Source organism: Schistocerca nitens, chromosome 1, assembly GCF_023898315.1.
Source record: "Schistocerca nitens isolate TAMUIC-IGC-003100 chromosome 1, iqSchNite1.1, whole genome shotgun sequence".
Lineage (NCBI taxonomy): Eukaryota > Metazoa > Arthropoda > Insecta > Orthoptera > Acrididae > Schistocerca > Schistocerca nitens.
The window spans coordinates 379,580,365-379,602,160 of record NC_064614.1 but is presented as its reverse complement, the minus strand read 5'-3'; the positions used below and the strand labels follow the sequence as shown (position 1 = coordinate 379,602,160).

Here is a 21,796-nt window from a genome sequence, read left to right as displayed (position 1 = left end):
ATAAACATGCCCGAACTGCTGTGTGTGTGTGTGTGTGTGTGTGTGTGTGTGTGTGTGTGTGTGTGTGTGTGTGTGTGCGCGCACGTTAAATGACAAAATAATATATAAGACAGAAAGTAACAGCAAAGTAATATGGGATACCATAAAACATGAAACTGGAAAATGTAGATTGAAGTACAAATCAAGAGTTGGGAGTAATTTAGTAAAGCAGTCATTAATCTGAAGATTATTTTGAGAACCACAGTGCTTTACTAGGTGTGGTTCTATTAGAGGTGGTATGCTACTGCCTTTCTCCAACCTTTGAACTGAGTAATCCAGCCAGTTATTGGTGGATCTTCAGTTTAAAGTGGATTCCCAGACATGGGGCAACTCAACATTTTTCACAGTACAAACATTGTCAGAGGTGAAAGAAAAGGTAATTGATCAGGAATTGAGCCTGAGACCACCGGATTTGTAGTCTGACACTTTATCAACTGAACCACTGAGCCATATGAAGAGACTTGTGTATGAGACACCTGTGAAGTTGGAAGAAACACTCCTTGCATGAGTTCTGGAGGCAGCAGAATTTATTCAACACACACCAGAGTTTGTTAGCTGTGTGTATGAAAGCTTGTGTTGCGTATTCACCTTGTGTAACCAACAGTAGGATCATCATGCATCATTATGTGCATACCATGAAGTGAGGAATTTGAAAAAATCCAATCTTCAAACTTATTTTACATCAAAACAGTACATTGTTTTGACATTGGTTCCTTATCAGAAATTCCCACTATGACCTCTAGAAGTCTGTAAAAGGGACCATGAAACACTATGTCTATTAAGAACATAATTGGATCAGTTATACTACCCTGAGGCACAGCTACATTTACAAGTTCCTTGTCTGACATTTGGTAGAAAATTACCAGAAAATCCTTAAGAATTGTCAAATTTTGTATATGACAATTTCTCTGGTATTGTGGAAAAGATGCAACAAAATCATCTTAAAGCACGTGTAGCACCTGCAATGAATTATGCAACAATAACAATGATGATGCTTTCCACAACAGATCTTGAAGTCACAAAGACAATATAGAAATAAAAAGTCAGTAGGCATAGATGATGTTGCAGTCTCTGTTCTGAAGACGTGCGTAAGCAGTGTATAAACCCCTTAAAATAAAAAAATAAAAGAGGTCTTTAGTTCTGGTATTTATCCAGAGTTCCTACGACATGTATGAGACGTGCCCTTACTAAAGAAAAGCAATGTTCAGGGTATAGAAAATTAAAAGCCAGTTTCAGTTACTGTTAGCATTCTCAAAAAATTAAATCAATCATGAGAGACAGAATAGTGTTATATGAATAAACATAAACTTTTTAACAAAGCATAGTTTGGTATCTGAGGTGGGAGAAGTGCAATATCTGCCATTGTAGAATACACAAAATTAGTACTTGAACCTCTTGACAAAGATCACTGTGTTACATGCACATTCATAGATTTGTTCAAGGCATTGGACACTGTCACCCAGAAGCACTAGGTTTAGGGGGAATAGCAAATAAGAGGCTCCAGTCTTACCTGGAAAATGGGGTGCAACGTAGATATTTCATGTCTGCAGATGATAAATTTTTAGTTAAATGTCTCGGACAAGAAACATATAAATGTAAGTGTGCCTCAGGATAGTGCACTGGATCCAATTCTGTTCTTAATATACACAATTCATAATTACTTTTAAAGGTTTGCAAGACTTGTCGAGGGGACTTACTAGAGAAATTTTTGATAAGGAATCCACATTTAAAAATTTACCTTTTAGTATAAAGTAAGTTTGAAGATTGGAGCTCTTCAAATCTACCACACAATGGAGAGGATGAGCACGGCATGTGTTCCCTATAACATGAGCTGACCCACATGACGACCCTGCTGTTAGTCGCACGATGTGTATCTGCTATGCCTGCTTTCATACTCACAGTTGACAAACTCTGGTATGTGCTGAATAAATTTGCTGCCACCAGAACTCATGCAATCAACTTTTCTTCTGACTATACAGGAGTCTCAGACATGAGATTCTTCATATAGTCCCACAGCAAAAATTCGAGAGTAGTTAAATCTGGCAACCGCGATGGCCAAGGGGTTGGTCCATCTCAATCCAGCCACCTTTTGAGATGTGTTTGATTGAGACGAACGTAGATGCCATCTACAAAATGTGATGATGCACCATCAATGTTTCTCTGATGGGCTGAAGAGATGACACGAAAATGTTCATGGGGCATAGTAGCATGTTTACGGGTCAGGAGTTGGTTTTATGGTGTAGAGTAAGATGTCACAGTTGAGTGAGTGTAGGAAGATTCAAGATGACTTAGACAAAATTTTCAGTTAGTATGATGAATGGCAGCTAGCCCTAAATGTGGAAAAATGTAAGTTAATGTAGATGAGCAGGAAAAACAAACCTGTAATGTTAGGATACAGTTTTATTAGTGTCCAGCTTGACACAGTTAAGTCGTTTAAATATCTGGGCGTAATGCTGAAAAGCAATATGAGGTGGAACAAGTGTGTGAAAACTGTGGTAGGGAAGGCAAATGGTCAACTCTGGTTTATTGGCAGAATTTTAGGAAAGAGTGGTTTGCCTGTAAAGGAGACTGCATATAAAACACTGGTGCGACCTATTCTTGAGTACTGCTCAAGTGTTTGGGATCCATACCAGGTCAGATTTAAGGATAACATCAAAGCAATTCAGAGTTGGGCTGCCAGATTTGTTACCAATAGGTTCAAACAAAACTAATGCTTTGGGAGCTCAAATGGGAATCCCTGGAAGGAAGACAGCATTCTTTTTGGGAACAACTATTGAGAAAATTTAGGGAACCGGCATATGAAGCTGACTGCCAAACAATTCTGCTGCCACCGACATACATCACACATAAGGACCACGAAGATACGATATGAGAAATTAGGGCTCATACGGAGACGTACAGACTGTCATTTTTCCCTCGCTCTATTTGCGACTGGGACAGGAGGGGAAATTTGAGGTACAGGGTACCCACTGCCACACACTTTATGGTGGCTTGCGGAGTGTCTATGTAGATGTAGATGTAGTGCAAGAAGTATAACAGCATGTTCACGATTTAGGAGTCACCAGAGGGTGTCCATAGGACGAGCAGTGATAAATTATGTTTTATAATGTAAGCCATCTGATGCAAACGGTGTATGATCAAAAGAACATTGTATAACAGGGACCAGCAGAAGGAAGCAGTACCACTATGTCCCATGGATGCATTCATGTTCTCCCTTCCTTCAGGGTGATCATATGAACAGCTGTTTACCTTCCCTTTAAATCTGAATACCAGGAATTTACAAACTTCTGAAAACAATGAAGTCATACCATTCAAACAATTATCAACGAGTTCAAATAACAATAAATGTTACTTGCTTATGAGAATTGCAATCTAAGACTGTCACGGGTGGGACTGGGAATAGCCCGTGGTTGGGCTTGGCTAGAGGTCTGAAGATGATCATGTGATGATTGAAACTGGTCACATTTTAATAAATGTGCATTGCGATCTGACTGTCACAATTAGTTTCAAATATTATATTTTGATCGCTGATATCTCCAATAATGTTTCCAAAAATAACTGTTCTTGTAATTCAATTTATTATATCAATTTATAGTTGAATCAGCAGCTAACATATTTATGCCTTACTTCATATTTAAATAACCTTATAGGGAAGTTTTGTTGCCTACAAACAAGATAAATTTCAGTACAGTATTACTTTGAAGTCATGAGTACATAGTTATTTCTATTTAAAAAGTTCATCACTTAAAAAAAACTAAGCAGATGATAACTCATTCACTTTCAGAAATTTCTTAATTTCCTGAAAATCCTTAGTACAATGTGTTTCTAGCATGTTTGATGTCTGGAATCAGGAGAACAGAAGAACTTATTCAAATTCGGTGTAGGATACATCCCTCTCATCTTGAGTGGAGAGGAACCTCTTGTAGCTGTAGGTGTAGGTGTACGTGTAGGAAACATGTAGTAGTCCTCAGCAGTAAAAGAGCCTAAGTCAGTTGCAAATTCTAACAGAAACAAGAAGGTTCTGCAGCTAGGTAGTTCACATGGCAGATGTGTGAGCCAGCAGTTGCAAGAAAGTGTTGGACTGTAAGTACCAGGTCACCAGCATTGTGATGCCTAGTGCAGGGTTGGCTCAGGTGACTGTTAACATAGGGGAGTTATGTAGGAATTTTACGAAAGAGTATCAGATAGTGACAGTGGGTGGAGCTGGGAATAGTCTTGATAGGTACAGGGAGTAAGCTGTAGGTGGTGACTTGGTAAAGATAGCTACTCAAACTAGTGACACTAATGTGCACTTCGTGCAACTACTTCAGTGTCATGCTCGGCCTCATCTTAATGCTACTGTTAGGCATGTTAACACAGGGCCAGAGAAGGCACTGATGGTAGAGGGCATGGCTCACATTGCAGTAGTGCCAGTTGAGTCTACCGTATCTATAGATCGGGTTTTCCTAGGCATGGCCTGCACCTCGACAGGTATGGGAAAGGGAGGCTGGCAAAGCTTACAGGTGACAGTGTAGTGGGCGGTAGTGAGATAACTCTTGGAAAAATTCCTGTAGTAGTTGGTGTTACAGCTGCACCTTTTTAGACTGAAGTCAGCTGACAGGTATCCCTGCTCAAAGGAAGTTCCTCTAAAAAAAGAATCACCTTCAGATGAGATCAGATATCCAAGTAGTGGAGGAATTAGCATATTTCATCAAAATATAAGAGGTATTAAGACAAAGTTAGTGAACTGCTTATAGATGTTGACTCTGACATTACTGGCATATCGGAGCACCACTTAAATAACTTGACAATTCAGAGACTTTCTTCACAGGGTACAGATTAGTTGGCTGTTTTTTCAACGAGTTCTTTGTGGAGTGGCCAAGTGTGCAAAAAACAGTATTCTATTTGAGTCTGTAGACGTATAACAGCATTGCACTGAACAGGTATTTGAATGCTGTGCAGGGGCAATTGAATTTAGTGAAATTAAATTTCTAATTGTTGCTGTTTATAGGTCCCCTAACTCTGACTTCAGAGCATTTCTGCTCAAGCTATAGAGGGTTTTTTCTTCACTTTATGGCAAGTGCCAAAAATTAGTTGTCTGTGGTGACTTCAATATTAATTTTGTACATGACTGTTTGAGAAAAAGCATGTTGGAAGATCTAAATTCATATGATCTGATGTGGACTGGTTTTTTTTTCCAACCAGGATGCTGGGGAACAGTGGCACAGCCACAGACAATACTTTTAAATGGGCATTCCATCAGTAAAAGGGTGAATGGCCTTCCAAGACCACGATGCACATATATTAACACTAACAGGTTTTTGTATCCAACAAATGTTATATATAATTACAAACTATGCAGGAAAGCTAATCCAATGACAATAGAGAGTTTTTTAAACCTCGTAAAGGAACAAGAGTGGCAGGATGTTTATAGTGCCAAAAACGTAGATGACAAATATAATGCTTTCTGTAACACATTTCGCATGCTCTTTGAAAGTTGTTTTCAATTAGAACATTCTAAACAGGGTATTAACAGTAAAAGTCAGCCTGGGTGGCTGACTAGAGGGATAAAGATATTATGCGGAACAAAGTGGGAATTATATCAAAATGTTAGAAGTAGTCTCAACCAAGCTACAACAGAACATTAGAAACAGTACTTTAAGGTGCTTAAAAATGTTATCAGGAAGGTAAAGAGTATGTGGCACACAAACAGAATAGTCAGTTCATAGGATAAAATTAAAATCGTGTGGTAGGTCGTGAAGGAAGTGTCTGGTCAGCAGCACAAGTTCGACGATATAGGGTCATTTCGTAGTAAAAATATTTCTGTTACTGGTAAGTCAGATATAAGTACAGTATTTAACAATCACTTTCTGAGCATTGTTGGTGAATTAATTAACAACTTAGTTGCTACAGGGAATCATATAACTCTTGGAAAATGCCTTTCAAAGATTGATGTCTGAAATACTCCTCTGTGGTACTGAGAAGGGGGAGAATGAGTCATTAAGTCACTGAAGACTAAGGACTCTCATGGATATGATGGGGTGCTTAGCAGAACATTAAAATACTGCGCTGCACATGTGAGCCCTATATTTACGCATATTTGTAATTTATATCTAAAAACAAAGATGATGTGACTTACCAAACGAAAGCGCTGGCAGGTCGATAGACACACAAACAAACACAAACATACACACAAAATTCAAGCTTTCGCAACCAACAGACTTGAATTCCAGAACCTGGTATCCTGAGGTCTTACACTTTTCCAATGATTGTACAGTTTGGGCAGCTGATGTTAACAAGAAGTGTCTCTGTTTATATTATTGCTATTAAATTGTTTACTGTTACTGACCTATCTGGGAGCTTGTTCTTTATGTGTGTGCCCATTCCAGACTACATAATTAAACAAGTAGTTACTCTCCTTTCTACTACACTTCAACGCCTTCATCTCTATGCTGTTTGTTCTTAAGCCGTATCTGTGCCAAGTTTGTTGTCCACTCCACTGAATAGGTCCTGTCAGTTCTCCTTACACTTGGCCAGAAAGGCTATGTCACCTGCAAACCTTAGCACTGGAATCTGTTCCCCTTGCATTTTTAGTTTTCTCCCAAAATATTCCTACCCTTCCTGTACTGCTTCTTTGATGTACAAGCTGAATAACAGTGGTAATAAGGCGCATCTCTGTCTTATACCCTTCTTAACACCCATGTGTATTTCTTCACCTTCCACTTCCATTACTCTCACAAGAGCTTCGTAAATATAGTAAATAATTTATGTCTGGCCCTGTCCTTTAGCCACCATATTCTCATGATTGTGAACATCTTAGTCTAATTCAAAGTCTTGAAGGCTTTCCCTAGGACCACAAATGGATTAGGGTAACCTGATTTTTCTTCACTCTTCCATCGATTTCCTAGTACAATGTCCAGAACAGCTTCTCCGGTAGCTTTTCATTTCTAAAAGTAAACTGCCCTTCCTTCAATACATCTTCATTCTTTCTTTATATTCTCATGTGCATTATTCTGACCAGCAATTTACAAGTGTAACTTGCGAGTCTAATCATTAGATAGTTTTCACATTTATAGCTACCTTTCTTGATAATGCGATGTTAATGTTGACCTGGAAATGTGATCAGAAATTTCTGTTTCATATAATTTGACACCAATTCAAGTATTCTAATCCATGTATCTCCAACAGATTTCAGTAATTTGTATACCATATATCTCTGACTCTAAGCCCTAATCTTCTTTATAAATAATGTCAGTCCATAGTCAAGTAAGACTCATTAAGTTATTTATCTTATTTTCACAGGCATATTGTCCAGAGCAAAATATTCTCAGGCAAATATGAGAAATAGCTCATATTGGTCAAGACTTTTGTAGGCTCATAACACATACAGCCTCAAATATTTTTTATTCATATTCACTTAATCTTTCACTCCGGTCCCACATAAAATCACTACATGGGATGAAGGCTTCCGTTTAATTATGTGACGTTTTAAATTCATGTTTTAAAAAAAGCATTCATGCAAGAGGACCATATAGACATGCCATTGTTAGAGCGCCACACAAAACATGCAAGGAGGATATAGAAACAGGCATCCCTGGCACTGAAAAACAGTTGAAATAGTTGAAAACTTCAACTTTGGTCCCATATTTAGTTCACATTTATCGCAAATCTCTCATCCAGCAAAAAGTCCCAAACTACTAGAGGGTGGGGGGGTTAGGGGGGGATCCATGAGACTGAGTTCTATAAACAAGATAGGTAAAAGAAGGGACCCAAAAAATACCAGAGCAATAGCCTTTATGTCACTTTGCTGCAAATTCTTGAGCATATTCTAAGTTCAAATATCGTAAACCTCCTTGAGACAGCAAAGTTGCTTCTGTCCACAAATTAGCAGGGTTTTAGAAAGCACTACTCACACAAAACCCCATTAACTTTTTTTTCACACGATATCCTGCGAACCATGGGTGAAAGGCAATAGGAAGATTCCATATTCCTACCTTTTCAGAAATTATATGACATAGCGCCACAATACAGACTGTTAACAAAGATTTGAGCATACAGAATAGGTTCTCAGAGATGTGAGTGGCTCAAAGACTTCAAGTAATAGAATTCAGTATGTTGTCCTGGATGGTGAGTCATCAGAGACAGAGGTAGTCTTAGGAATGCCCCAGGTAGGCCATTTGTTGCTCACTGTATACATAAATGATCTGGAAGATAGTGTGAGCAGCAGTCTGTGACTTTGCTAATGAAGGGAAAAGTGTTGATGAGTTAGGATGACTTCGACAGAATATTGTTTGGTGTGTGGTGAATGACAGCTTGCTCTAAGTGTAGAAAAACGTAAGTTAATGTAAATGGGTAGGAAGAACAATTCCATAATGTTCAAACACAGTATTAGTGATGGGCTGCTTGGCAGTCACATCAATTAACTATATAGAAGGTACATCACAGCCCGCATCTCGTGGTCGTGCGGTAGCGTTCTCGCTTCCCACGCCCGGGTTCCCGGGTTCGATTCCCGGCGGGGTCAGGGATTTTCTCTGCCTCGTGATGGCTGGGTGTTGCGTGATGTCCTTAGGTTAGTTAGGTTTAAGTAGTTCTAAGTTCTAGGGGACTGATGACCATAGATGTTAAGTCCCATAGTGCTCAGAGCCATTTGAACCATTTTTGAAGGTACATCACAAACTGATATGAAACAGAATTTCGAGCACCACCACCACCCACCCACAATAATAAATAATTTAGTCTTCAGTATTACTTTCTGCTGTTTTTCTCTCTCATCCCCCCCCCCCCCCCCCCCCCCCAAACACACACACGCACTGACAGCCAAAAAGATTACGACCAGTGCTCACAGCATGTAACACAGTAAGGAAAGTATACAAGTGCAGCAGAGATGTATAGTGTATCATTTTAACAATGATAAAGGTTGCAAATGGAGAAATCCCTTGACATAAGTGACTTTGACACAGGGCAGATTGTTATTGCCTTATGCCTGGGAACAAGCATCTTGGAAATGGTGAGGATAGTGAGCTATCATCGTGATCATTTATGGCAAGTGGCTGACGGACAGTGAAACAATGAGTAGGAGACAAGGTGTTGGAGATTCACACCTCATCACAGAACATGGAGGTCGGACATTTGCTCCCTCTGAAACGCAGCATAGGTGACTGTGAGTGAGTACAAGGTCGGTGCAGGCACAAGTGTTTCAGTGAACATGGTTCAGCACACAATGTAGAACATAAGGACTTGCAGCAGACACCTCCTACATGAAGATAGAGCATTTATCACTGCAAATATGTCATCTGGCCATACACATCACATTTCTTGTTACAGAAGGCTAACAGCTGTGCGGGTCATTCCATATCAAATCACCCAATAAAAAATAAATTTTACACCCACCTCCTTAGATTTTCATGAAATTTGGCTCAAATGGTTCTAATACCATCCTGACAACACCTGCAAATTTTTTTTTTGCTGTATCTCTTATAGTTTTTTTTATAAATTTTTAAAGTTTTTATGTTTTGCGTTTTCCGAACCTTCGGAAATGGTAAATTTAATTTGTATTCAAAACTTTAAAATTGCTTATCTGAAAAACTCTTTTAGATAACATCATGAATTTTTGCAGCAAGTTTATTTATTATACATATTTGAAGATAAAAATGATACTATTAAAATATATTAATATTTTCTATGAAAAAATATATATATATGTATTTTTTTCTTTTTTTTAACGGATGTTTTGTTTTATAAGAATTGCAATATCTAGAGTCTCAGACCTGATAGAATGCTCAAATTTGTTTTAATTTACTCTTAAACATATAGACTACTTGATAAAACAAAAATAATGATGGCTTTTTAACATGTTTATTAATTATAGTAGACTACATTAGAATTATGTACAAAGATAGTGTTCTTACAACACTTATGTATAACCCAACTGATTGCTTGAAACATTGAATTTTTTTAGTAATTTTGTCTTTTTAATAAACATTAATGCTGATTCAAACTGTTTTTCGACATCCAAGAGCTTTCAGTTCTTTTGATACAGTCTTTTTTGAAGTAATACATTCTTCTAGTGCCGCTTGATTGAGGTGCGTCTACTACACAGACTATGTGCTCCAAAGGCACTATGCAAGAATCTTCTCTTTCAGACCAATAAAATGATGCAGCTGGTCCTGAAGGATGTAGAAATAGAATTTCCGCATCTTCTTCATCATTGGATATTGTTTTTACCTGTCCAAAGTACCAGTTACCATCATGATTTGCATGGTTCAACACGAACCCAATCAGAAGAAGAATGGAAAGAAAAGACTAAGGAGGGTTTTACACTATCTGTAGTCCTTCTAATTTCAAGGTTGATTGTTGGAAGTGGTTTGAAGTTATGAAAACTTCTTGTTCCAGGAATGGTTCGGGTTGCTGAAAAAACGTTTTTCTAGTTTTAACCGTAGCAAATCAGCTTCTTTTTTGTCAATAAAGTGAAAATGAATGTTTTCAATATTTTTTTCACAAAACTTGTACACATCGATTGCTGTCATTATTTGTTCTTCATCCGAAAGCTGTAGACTGGCTTTCCTTAAAATTCTTTTAATAGTTCCTCCTAGGCCATCACAAATTGACTTCCCATGACTTGTTGCAAAAAAAGAGTGTTGGGCCTTCAAATTAAAGTCTCTCAAGTGTTCGGTCAAATTTTTAAAACTGTTTCTATTTTTGTACTGCCCAGCACAACCATGTGTAAAGTAGTGAACTGAGTCAATGTCAGTATGATGTAATGCCACTTTGTAATTTCTTTTTGTACAAAGTTAACAAAACCAGTGTCATGTTCTTGGTCATCACTAATAAAACAGTGGTTGGAACCAAAAACATTGTTTTCCTCATTTCCTAGGAAAATTCCAACTGGGTGCAGAGTACAACCACCTCTATTCCAGTGGTAACTTTGGATCTCATTTTGTATAACAAAGGAATAATTTTCACTGAAATCCATCACAATAATTGCTGTTTTGGGTGGTGGGTCTTCTTTCAATCTTTTAAAGGCTGCTGATTGGGATTTTGCTATAAACGAGTGCGGGGTGAGCTTTTCCAATGACCTAACCAATAAAGAAATGTAATCTTCAACACTGATAGACTGTTTGATCATTTCTGCCCTGTCTGTGTTAACCCACTGACTGATTACAATTTCTTCTTCTAAATCATAATCTTCACTTAGTTTTTCAGTTAAGTACTCAGTTAGTGCAGCATTTGCAGGACAGCTGTCGCAATGATGTAGCATGCAGTTTTGGTTTTCCGTGTTGCACACAAGCATCTTAATTAGGTCTTTATAAGATTCTTCAATTTTCACAGCATCCAATAATAGTTTAACATTCTGGTGGATACTGCATACACATACAATGTGTGTGCCTGCAGCACCAGCAAGGATACACCATTTAGGTCTCAAGAAACAAAATTTTGAAAATCCTACTTCTACATCGGGATTATCCCATTTGAAACAATAATAGAGTTCTCTCAAGTTACACAAAATGAGTCTTTTTTGCATGTACACATTTTTTTGAACACTTACTTTGTCTTTTGTTCCAGGTAGCACTCTGGAACTTTCATCCTTTTCATAAAAATCTGTTACAAGTCTTACTGTATTTTCTGAAAGAGTTTTACCTTTTTTTGGACCAGGAGTTTCCAAAATACCGTTTTCAGATTTTAGCTTTCTAGCTTGTCGCACCATGGACTCACTTACATTAAATTCATTCATCACTTTATTTCGACTCCAAGAATCTGGAGCCAAGGTCAGAATCTGGATTTTTCTAGACCTCCAACAGATGACATCTTCTCTTTCATAAGAGAAATCATTACATCAAAATCCTTTGCTTTCTTGTATCTTCTTCGTCATCATCAGAACTTGGTGCATCATATTTTAATGCTTTTGAAACCGCTTTTTTTGCAGTCTTTTCAATACTACTAACCTTCCTTTTAAAATAAGACCCTTTACTTTGTTCTGACAAGCCATGAAGCTTTATCGGTGTTAAACCTAAATTATCAAGAGCAATGTTTGTTTGTACAAGGGATTCATTTCTGGATTCCAATGATTCTAATTCAACCATGACTTCATCATCTGTTTCACTTTCATTGACTTCAACTCTTAATTTTTCCTCACAAAAGTTGCGGCATGTTGAGCAAATTTTGTCCAGGTTTTATGCTACTATTTTTTGTCAGTAATTGTTTAGAAAGATCCAAGCCTACACTTCTCAACGACTTTTGATGGGCTTTTTATGTTTTTTTAGTGGGTCTACACATGTTGTTTGATACTTTTCAAAAACATTTAAAAAGTAGTAGCTGTGGTGTGAACATATATTCTTAAATTCACACAGATTAATTCCAGATCGTAAGTGGATCAAATTTTTTTCTTCCTCACTCAATTCAGGTACTGGTTGTAACTTTTTTGAAGGTGTGTAGGTTGTTTGGAAACAGTCAGATTTTTTAAATAACCCTACGCTACAGGTTTCAATATCTGACATACTGATTTCACTTTTGGTCCGATTACTGTTCTGGTTACTTTTATAGGGTATTGGAAAAGAATCTCTGTAACTAAGTAACAGTACTTACTGAAAGTTCGAATAAATTTAATAAAATACTATCCAAGCACTATTTAACACTGTAATAATTTTTTACTTCAAAACACAGGAATAACAAAACAAAATCCAAGCATACATTGTTACTCCAAGAAGACAAAAACTTATTTTTGGTGTCTAAGTCACTTGGTACTTTTTATTTTTAAAATATAATTAATATTATTTAAAAAATTAGATAACTATTGAACAGGTTAAAAAGCGAACATAATTTTTCTTTTCTCTAATAGCCTATACAATTAAGAGTATTTTAAAACAAATTTGAGCTTTCTATCAGGTATGAGACTCTAGATATTGCAGTTTTTGTAAAACTAAACAAAAAAAATACCCAACAACTACTTGTAATTTTTTTTCATTTGGAAGATTTTAATATATCTTTATGGTAATCTTTTAAAACATTTAGATATAATACACAAACTTATTCCAAAATTTCATACTGATATCTTGAGTATTCTTTAACATACAAATTTTTTTAGTTGTGAGGATACGTTTAAGTTACGTTTTCCGACTGCTGAAACAACGCCAAATCTAAAAACTTTAAAAATTTATAAAAAAAACTATAAGAGATAGAGCAAAAAAAATTTTACAAGTGCTTTCAGGATTATAAAAGAAGTAATTGTAGCAAGTTTCATCAAAATCTGACATGGTTGGTGTCAAGGCCTGGGTGACTTGACATGGAATGACCCGTGCATGAATGTACTATGTTATGAGGAACACTCACATGGACTTCTTTTGGGCATGTGACAGTAATTGATGGCTTCATGAAAACTGTGAACTATGAGAAAATCATTGTGGACCACCTGCATCCTTTCATGTTTCATGTCATCCTTGGTGGAGGCGGCATCTTCCAGCAGGACAAATGTGTGTGTCACAAGTCTAGAAAGGTGGTACAGTGGTTTGAGAAGTGTGATAGTGAGCTCATATTGCCGTGTTGGCCTACATATTTGCCTGATGAAAACAGATAGCAGCTACATGCCCACAAACAACAGGTCAGCAACTTGTGGGGATTGTGAGGGAGTTTACAGATATCTGGTGCCACATATCTCTGGAAACTCACCATTGATGAATCCATGCTGCAGAGAATTGCTGCTGTACTGCATTCCAAAGGTGAACCAACAAGCTATTAAGGAGATGCACAAACTCTCTCACCCCCCCCCCCCCCCAATCCCCCTATTCTCAGGACTCTGGATGAAGACAGAAATTGACGGAAAATGACAGTATCACATGGATTCTATATTTGATATGAAATTATTTGTATTTTGATTACAATGCATTTCACATCTATGCAGATACTGCAAAGGTGATACATGAATCGGCAATGAAAGAAATAAATGTCTGTAAGCAGTAAAACCAGAAAATGAAGAAAGAGCCTTCACACAACGTAGTTTGCATAATTTCATCACCACAACCGACAGCTATATCTTTTTTATACAAGTTGCAAATGTGATAGAAACTTCAATATGTGGCAAAATCAGAACATGAAAGAAATGCTGTCCATGTAACATGATTAACTGGTATGTTGGATGTTCAAATACAATCACTCCTTATGAAGCCTCATCTTAAGGTGAGCTGCAAAATACTTTTATCAGCATTTATTTGAAATTTTATGTTACAATACTAGTAGCACATGAACATGAATAAATCACTTCTCTGTCCTATATCCATACCACTGTTAAAATTTATTGAACTATGCCACATACCTTCTGCATGGTTTGCAAAGAGGTACTGCAAAAGCTCTATTTGACCAGTGTATCTTTGAACCAGATACAAGTATTATAGCAGGTTAAACAGAAAGCAGCATCTGTTTTGTTTTGTGCATGCAAACTACATTAATGTAAGTTACTTTTGAGGTCAGTAAGCAATATCACCCCCCCCCCCCCCCCCACAAGAACCATGGACCTTGCCGTGGGTGGGGAGGCTTGCGTGCCTCAGCGATACAGATGGCCGTACCGTAGGTGCAACCACAACGGAGGGGTATCTGTTGAGAGGCCAGACAAACATGTGGTTCCTGAAGAGGGGCAAGCAGCCTTTTCAGTAGTTGCAGGGGCAACAGTCTGGATGATTGACTGATCTGGCCTTGTAACATTAACCAAAACGGCCTTGCTGTGCTGGTACTGCGAACGGCTGAAAGCAAGGGGAAACTACAGCCGTAATTTTTCCCGAGGACATGCAGCTTTACTGTATGATTAAATGATGATGGCGTCCTCTTGGGTAAAATATTCCGGAGGTAAAATAGTCCCCCATTCGGATCTCCGGGCGGGGACTACTCAAGAGGACGTCGTTATCAGGAGAAAGAAAACTGGCGTTCTACGGATCGGAGCATGGAATGTCAGATCCCTTAATCGGGCAGGTAGGTTAGAAAATTTAAAAAGGGAAATGGATAGGTTAAAGTTAGATATAGTGGGAATTAGTGAAGTTCGGTGGCAGGAGGAACAAGACTTTTGGTCAGGTGATTACAGGGTTATAAATACAAAATCAAATAGGGGTAATGCAGGAGTAGGTTTAATAATGAATAAAAAAATAGGAGTGCGGGTTAGCTACTACAAACAGCATAGTGAACGCATTATTGTGGCCAAGATAGACACAAAGCCCATGCCTACTACAGTAGTACAAGTTTATATGCCAACTAGCTCTGCAGATGATGAAGAAATTGATGAAATGTATGACGAGATAAAAGAAATTATTCAGGTAGTGAAGGGAGACGACAATTTAACTAGTCATGGGTGACTGGAATTCGTCAGTAGGAAAAGGGAGAGAAGGAAACATAGTAGGTGAATATGGATTGGGGGGAAGAAATGAAAGAGGAAGCCGCCTTGTAGAATTTTGCACAGAACATAACCTAATCATAGCTAACACTTGGTTCAAGAATCATAAAAGAAGGTTGTATACCTGGAAGAATCCTGGAGATACTAATCGGTATCAGATAGATTATATAATGGTAAGACAGAGATTTAGGAACCAGGTTTTAAATTGTAAGACATTTCCAGGGACAGATGTGGATTCTGACCACAATCTCTTGGTTATGATCTGCAGATTGAAACTGAAGAAACTGCAAAAAGGTGGAAATTTAAGGATATGGGACCTGGATAAACTGAAAGAACGAGAGGTTGTAGAGAGTTTCAGGGAGAGCATAAGGGAACAATTGACAGGAATGGGGGAAAGAAATACAGTAGAAGAAGAATGGGTAGCTCTGAGGGATGAAGTAGTGAAGGCAGCAGAGGATCAAGTAGGTAAAAAGACGAGGGCTAGTAGAAATCCTTGGGTAACAGAAGAAATATTGAATTTAATTGATGAAAGGAGAAAATATAAAAATGCAGTAAATGAAGAGGGCAAAAAGGAATACAAACGTCTCAAAAATGAAATAGACAGGAAGTGCAAAATGGCTAAGCAGGGATGGCTAAAGGACAAATGTAAGAATGTAGAGGCTTGTCTCACTAGGGGTAAGATAGATACTGCCTACAGGAAAATTAAAGAGACTTTTGCAGAGAAGAGAACCACTTGTATGAATATCAAGAGCTCAGATGGCAACACAGTTCTAAGCAAAGAAGGGAAGGCAGAAAGGTGGAAGGAGTATATAGAAAGTTTATACAAGGGCGAAGTACTTGAAGACAATATTATAGAAATGGAAGAGGATGTAGATGAAGACGAAATGGGAGATAAGATACTGCGTGAAGAGTTTGACAGAGCACTGAAAGACCTGAGTCGAAACAAGGCCCCGGGAGTAGACAACATTCCATTAGAACTACTGATGGCCTTGGGAGAGCCAGTCATGACAAAACTCTACCATCTGGTGAGCAAGATGTATGAGACAGGCGAAATACCCTCAGACTTCAAGAAGAATATAATAATTCCAATCCCAAAGAAAGCAGGTGTTGACAGATGTGAAAATTACCGAACTATCAGTTTAATAAGTCACAGCTGCAAAATACTAATGCGAATTCTTTACAGACGAATGGGAAAACTGGTAGAAGCCGACCTCGGGGGATCAGTTTGGATTCCGTAGAAATATTGGAACACGTGAGGCAATACTGACCTTACGACTTATCTTAGAAGAAAGATTAAGAAAAGGCAAACCTTGGAAGAGCAGTTGAACGGAATGGACAGTGTCTTGAAAGGAGGATATAAGATGAACATCAACAAAAGCAAAACTAGGACAATGGAATGTAGTCAAATTAAATCGGGTGATGCTGAGGGAATTAGATTAGGAAATGAGACACTTAAAGTAGTAAAGGAGTTTTGCTATTTAGGGAGTAAAATAACTGATGATGGTCGAAGTAGAGAGGATATAAAATGTAGACTGGCAATGGCAAGGAAATCGTTTCTGAAGAAGAGAAATTTGTTAACATCGAGTATAGATTTGAGTGTCAGGAAGTCGTTTCTGAAAGTACTTGTATGGAGTGTAGCCATGTATGGAAGTGGAGCATGGACGATAACTAGTGTGGACAAGAAGAGAATAGAAGCTTTCGAAATGTGGTGCCACAGAAGAATGCTGAAGATAAGGTGGGTAGATCACGTAACTAATGAGGAGGTATTGAATAGGATTGGGGAGAAGAGAAGTTTGTGGCACAACTTGACTAGAAGAAGGGATCGGTTGGTAGGACATGTTTTGAGGCATCAAGGGATCACAAATTTAGCATTGGAGGGCAGCGTGGAGGGTAAAAATCGTAGAGGGAGACCAAGAGATGAATACACTAAGCAGATTCAGAAGGATGTAGGTTGCAGTAGGTACTGGGAGATGAAGAAGCTTGCACAGGATAGAGTAGCATGGAGAGCTGCATCAAACCAGTCTCAGGACTGAAGACCACAACAACAACAACAACAACAACAACAACAAGCAATATCAGTAAGCAATATCAATGCAATATCTGCTGTACTTTAGTTTCCTTCCTTTTGGGCTCTGCATCTACATGGCTACTCTGCAAACCACACTTCAGTGCCTGGCGGAGGGTTCATCGAACCACCTTCACAATAATTCTGTTATCCTACTCTCTAACAGAATGCAGAAGAAATCAACACTTATATCTTTCTGTGCAAGCTCTGATTTCCATTATTTTAATCTGCTGTTCATTTCTCCCAATGTAGGTCGGCATTAGAAAAATATTTTTGCTTTCAGAGGAGGAAGTTGGTGACTGAAATTTCATGAGAAGATACCACCACAATGAAAAATACCTTTGTCTTAAAGAAGTCCACCCCAAATCCTTTATCATGTCCATGGCAACTCTCTCTTAAATATTCCTTGCTAATACAAAATGTGCTACCCTCCTTTGAACTTTCTCAGTGTACTTTGTTAATACTATGTGGTAAGGATCCCACACCAGGCATCCATACTCCAAAAGATTGGATTGGATTGTTTGGGGGAAGAGACCAAACAGCGAGGTCATCGGTCTCATTGGATTAGGGAAGGACAGGGAAGGAAATCGGCCGTGCCCTTTCAAAGGAACCATCCCGGCATTTGCCTGGAGTGATTTAGGGAAATCATGGAAAACCCAAATCAGGATGACCAGACACGGGATTGAACCATCGTCCTCCCGAATGCGAGTCCAGTGTGCTAACCATTGCGCCACCTCGCTCGGCACTCCAAAAGAGAATGGACAAGCATAGTGTAGGCAGTCTCCTGAGCATATCTGTTTTGCCTTCTAAGTGTTCTAACAATAAAATGCAGTCATTGTTTCACCTTCCCCACTATACCTTCTGTGTGTGTTCTTTCCACTTTAAATGGTTCGTAATTGTAATCCCGAGATATTTAATTGGATTTACAGCCTTCACATTTGATTGATTTTCATAGTGTAACCGAAGTTAAATGGATTACTTTTAGCACTCATGTGGATGACCTCACACTTTTCATTTTTAGGGTCAACTGCCAATTTTTACACCATACAGAGATCTTATCTAAGTCTTGACTTTTAGTGTTTTCACTAATATATACCACCAAATAACAATAGACACAATGGAAAACACAGCACTGTTGCTAAATGCTGTCTTCCATTAATTGTAGTTTATGTTGCGTAGCTTGTGTATAAATGGATATTGTGTTATATGTGTTCTACGTCACCAACAGTTTAAGCTTTGGTGGAAGGGACAAAAAAAAAAAAAAAAAAATATTTTTTCCCTGCATAACTATTTTATTTGATCAGCTACCAGTATAAAGCACAAAAAACAGGTTACACATCTCTTGTTTGAGGAGGAGATGAAGTTAAATCCTTCCACTTCCAGCTATCTTATACAGTATATGGTTGGAGCTTGCTTCCTCTGCTCCCAACAGCACTGCTCTGAAACGGGGAAAGAAAAAGCGCTGATAGTTGTTACTGTATTTGAATAAACTGATGCACAAAACAAAACAAATCGTTGCTGACTCTGCAAACAAACCTTATTGTATAGATAGACTCTGTATTCATTCATTCATTCTATTGTGGTGAAATATAGGATGTTACTGCAATGTTTCTTTTTAAAATTTATTGCCTAATGCTATACCAGAAAAAGCTGAACTAATAACAATGAAATAATTTGAATAATGCTTGTTCTGTTCTATGATCTTGAGAATGATAATTTGAAACAACAGTACCACATAATTGTATTTTGCATAGAAATGTCCCTCCTTGATGCTAGAAACCTACCACATTGTTGCAAAAAACTAGGGAAAAAGTTTGAATTTTATTCATTATGTAATGGTGTCTTATAACATTTATCTGATTCTGAAAGGCATACATAGGTGAGAATAATTCAATGATCAGATTTTACAGTATAAGAAATGCTTATCATTCAGGACATGTAATAAGAATGTTAGTTTCAGTTCTATCTAGAAAAACAAAATGTTTCCTTATTTCTGTTATAGACAGACCTATAGAGAATGAGGCATTGACGAAACTGACATTGGTTTTAGGAAACATACAATATGAAAAATAACTGCTGTTTGTTAGAAAACGATAGGGCTACCAGTGATAACATGTGGCAGCTAAAACTCTGAATTTCCACATAAACCAACGAAATGAACCAAACATGATTGAGTAGTATGAAAACATCAAATAATTTTATCCCATCCGCATGTAAGACATTGACTTATTTGTGTTCATTCCGTCATTCAAATCAATAACAGTGCCTTTTACATAAAATATGTGGAAGTGAATCAAATATTTTATGTAATACAAAGTATGGTTTCAAGGATTTGCTACAAAACACAGTGCAACCTGATCCATCGCTAGGAAGAAAGAAAAAGGAATACACTTTGTCTCACAACACACAATTCGTGCGCAGTATAACCCTGGTTACTTTCTTACATTTTTATACTGGAAACTTAATTTGTATGACTGGCTAAGCGTATAAAACGGGCAGCCAATTCGCAAAGGAACATTTAGCTTCTCTTTAAAATCTACGTTTAGCAACAGTAATGAGGCGATTCATTATGCAAAAACCTGACATCTATTAGATGAACGACGAGGATCCCATCTTAACATTACATTACTTGGAGAAGATGCCCATTGCACAACAGCAAAAATTCTCGAATAGCTAAAATCAGAATAACGTAATGCAAAGCCGACTGTCATTAAGGGAGTACTGAACACATCACACTTCCATATTGCAATAGGTGCATCCCATACATGAGGCAACTCTTGCCAAGGTTTGATACAGGATCAAATAGCCGGCGTTTTAATAAATCACGAAAATCGCGGACATATTAGCTGCAGTTTATGGTTGCAACTTGTTCAGGTGCATTCGGCAATTAATACTGGAGGACTTCAGCAACATTACGTTGATGAAGGCATAAATATACACTGAATAGCATACACAATATCTCCAACTTACCGAAACACGTCAGAGCTGATTATTACACGCTGAAGCAATGATGTTTCCCCGCGTATTTACCTATCTGTAAACACAATAACACATGGACGTCACTCAATATCGTTGTGCTAGTGTAATAGTCTGCCATCTACCGGCATTAGTGTGAATGAACAACTTTCGCATCCTGTAGTCCCATCTAGCGCCGGATAGTGAAACGAGGTACAACTTGTGGTAACAGTGCAGTTCCCCAAAATCATTGGTTGCGAAAAACGAAAAATGTGATTGTTTTAAATGGGAACCTATCCATGTTACGTAACACGCGCCCCTACCAGTGGTACATGAGAGAACAAAACACATTGTCCATCTATACTGTTTTGGAAGAAGACTAATAACATAAACTTCTATATAAAGAAAAAACCGAATATGACAAAACTTTAAGTTCAAAATGAAACTGCAGAGTGTGTATCCAGCACAAAATTTTTGGGTATGTATGTTGATCAACAATTAAAATGGGATGAACATATTAGGATGCTTGGGAAAAAAAATTAGCACAGCATGCTATGCCTTACGAATATTAGTCACTGTGTGCAATAGTTCATGCCAGAGAATGACATACTTTACACACATACATTCTATAATAAGTTACGGCATAATATTCTGGGGTGCAAATGCCCAAAATGTGAAACATGTGTTCAGATTCCAAAAACGAGCCATCAGAATAATGAACAAGAGTCACAAAAGAGCACACTGCGGTGAGCTATTTAAAAAGTGGGGTATTCTGACAATCCCAAGTGAATATATCTTGCAAACTACAGTTTTTATTCACAAAAATATTGAGCAATACTTAGCAAACAGCTGCATACATGATCACCAAACCAGAAACAGTAATTGCTTGTACCTAGACAGAATGAATAAAACTAAAACCCAAATCACTATGTTTTACCAAGGTGTCAAGATATACAATAAACTGCCAAAAGAAATCAAAAGCATAAAGGAACTCTGTAAATTTAAAGCATTCCTTAAAGAATATTTATTAAAAATAGTTTTCACTCGATGAGAGAATTCATGCAGCATAAAATTGGCATAAATAAATAATCAGGTTAAAAAATTATAAAGTGGACATATTAGATTGTAATTTACTCATACAGGTATTAGAGGAGTCTTGTGATATATTGCTTTTGATTGAGGCAGGTTCTTCTGCATTATGTAGTTCAATGATAAATTGTGTGTGTAATATATATATATATATAATGAATTTATTATATGTAGCTTGTATTTTATTACCTTATATGACAAAATAATATAGACATGTATGTATAATGACGACATCCATACAAAGAAATTTGTTTACGGGTGAATAAATAAATAAATAAACATTAGCACCGCTCTGAGTG

General features: G+C 37.6%; 1 protein-coding gene across 2 annotated transcripts in view; it reads right to left on the bottom strand.

Annotated features, from left to right (window-relative positions):
- Window positions 1–20,604, bottom strand: part of LOC126249026 (PAX3- and PAX7-binding protein 1) — a 159,517-nt gene extending 138,913 nt beyond the window's left edge. The window contains exons 1-2 of one of the 2 annotated variants that reach the window (XR_007545597.1): window positions 20,424–20,604; window positions 18,737–18,892 (exon numbers count right to left, since the gene is read on the bottom strand). The gene's annotated coding sequence lies outside the window, so the exon portion shown is untranslated. Of the gene's footprint in view, window positions 1–18,736; window positions 18,893–20,423 lie in introns of those variants that run through there. The other variant, XM_049950635.1, reaches the window with a different exon arrangement.
- Window positions 20,605–21,796: the final 1,192 nt, after the last annotated feature.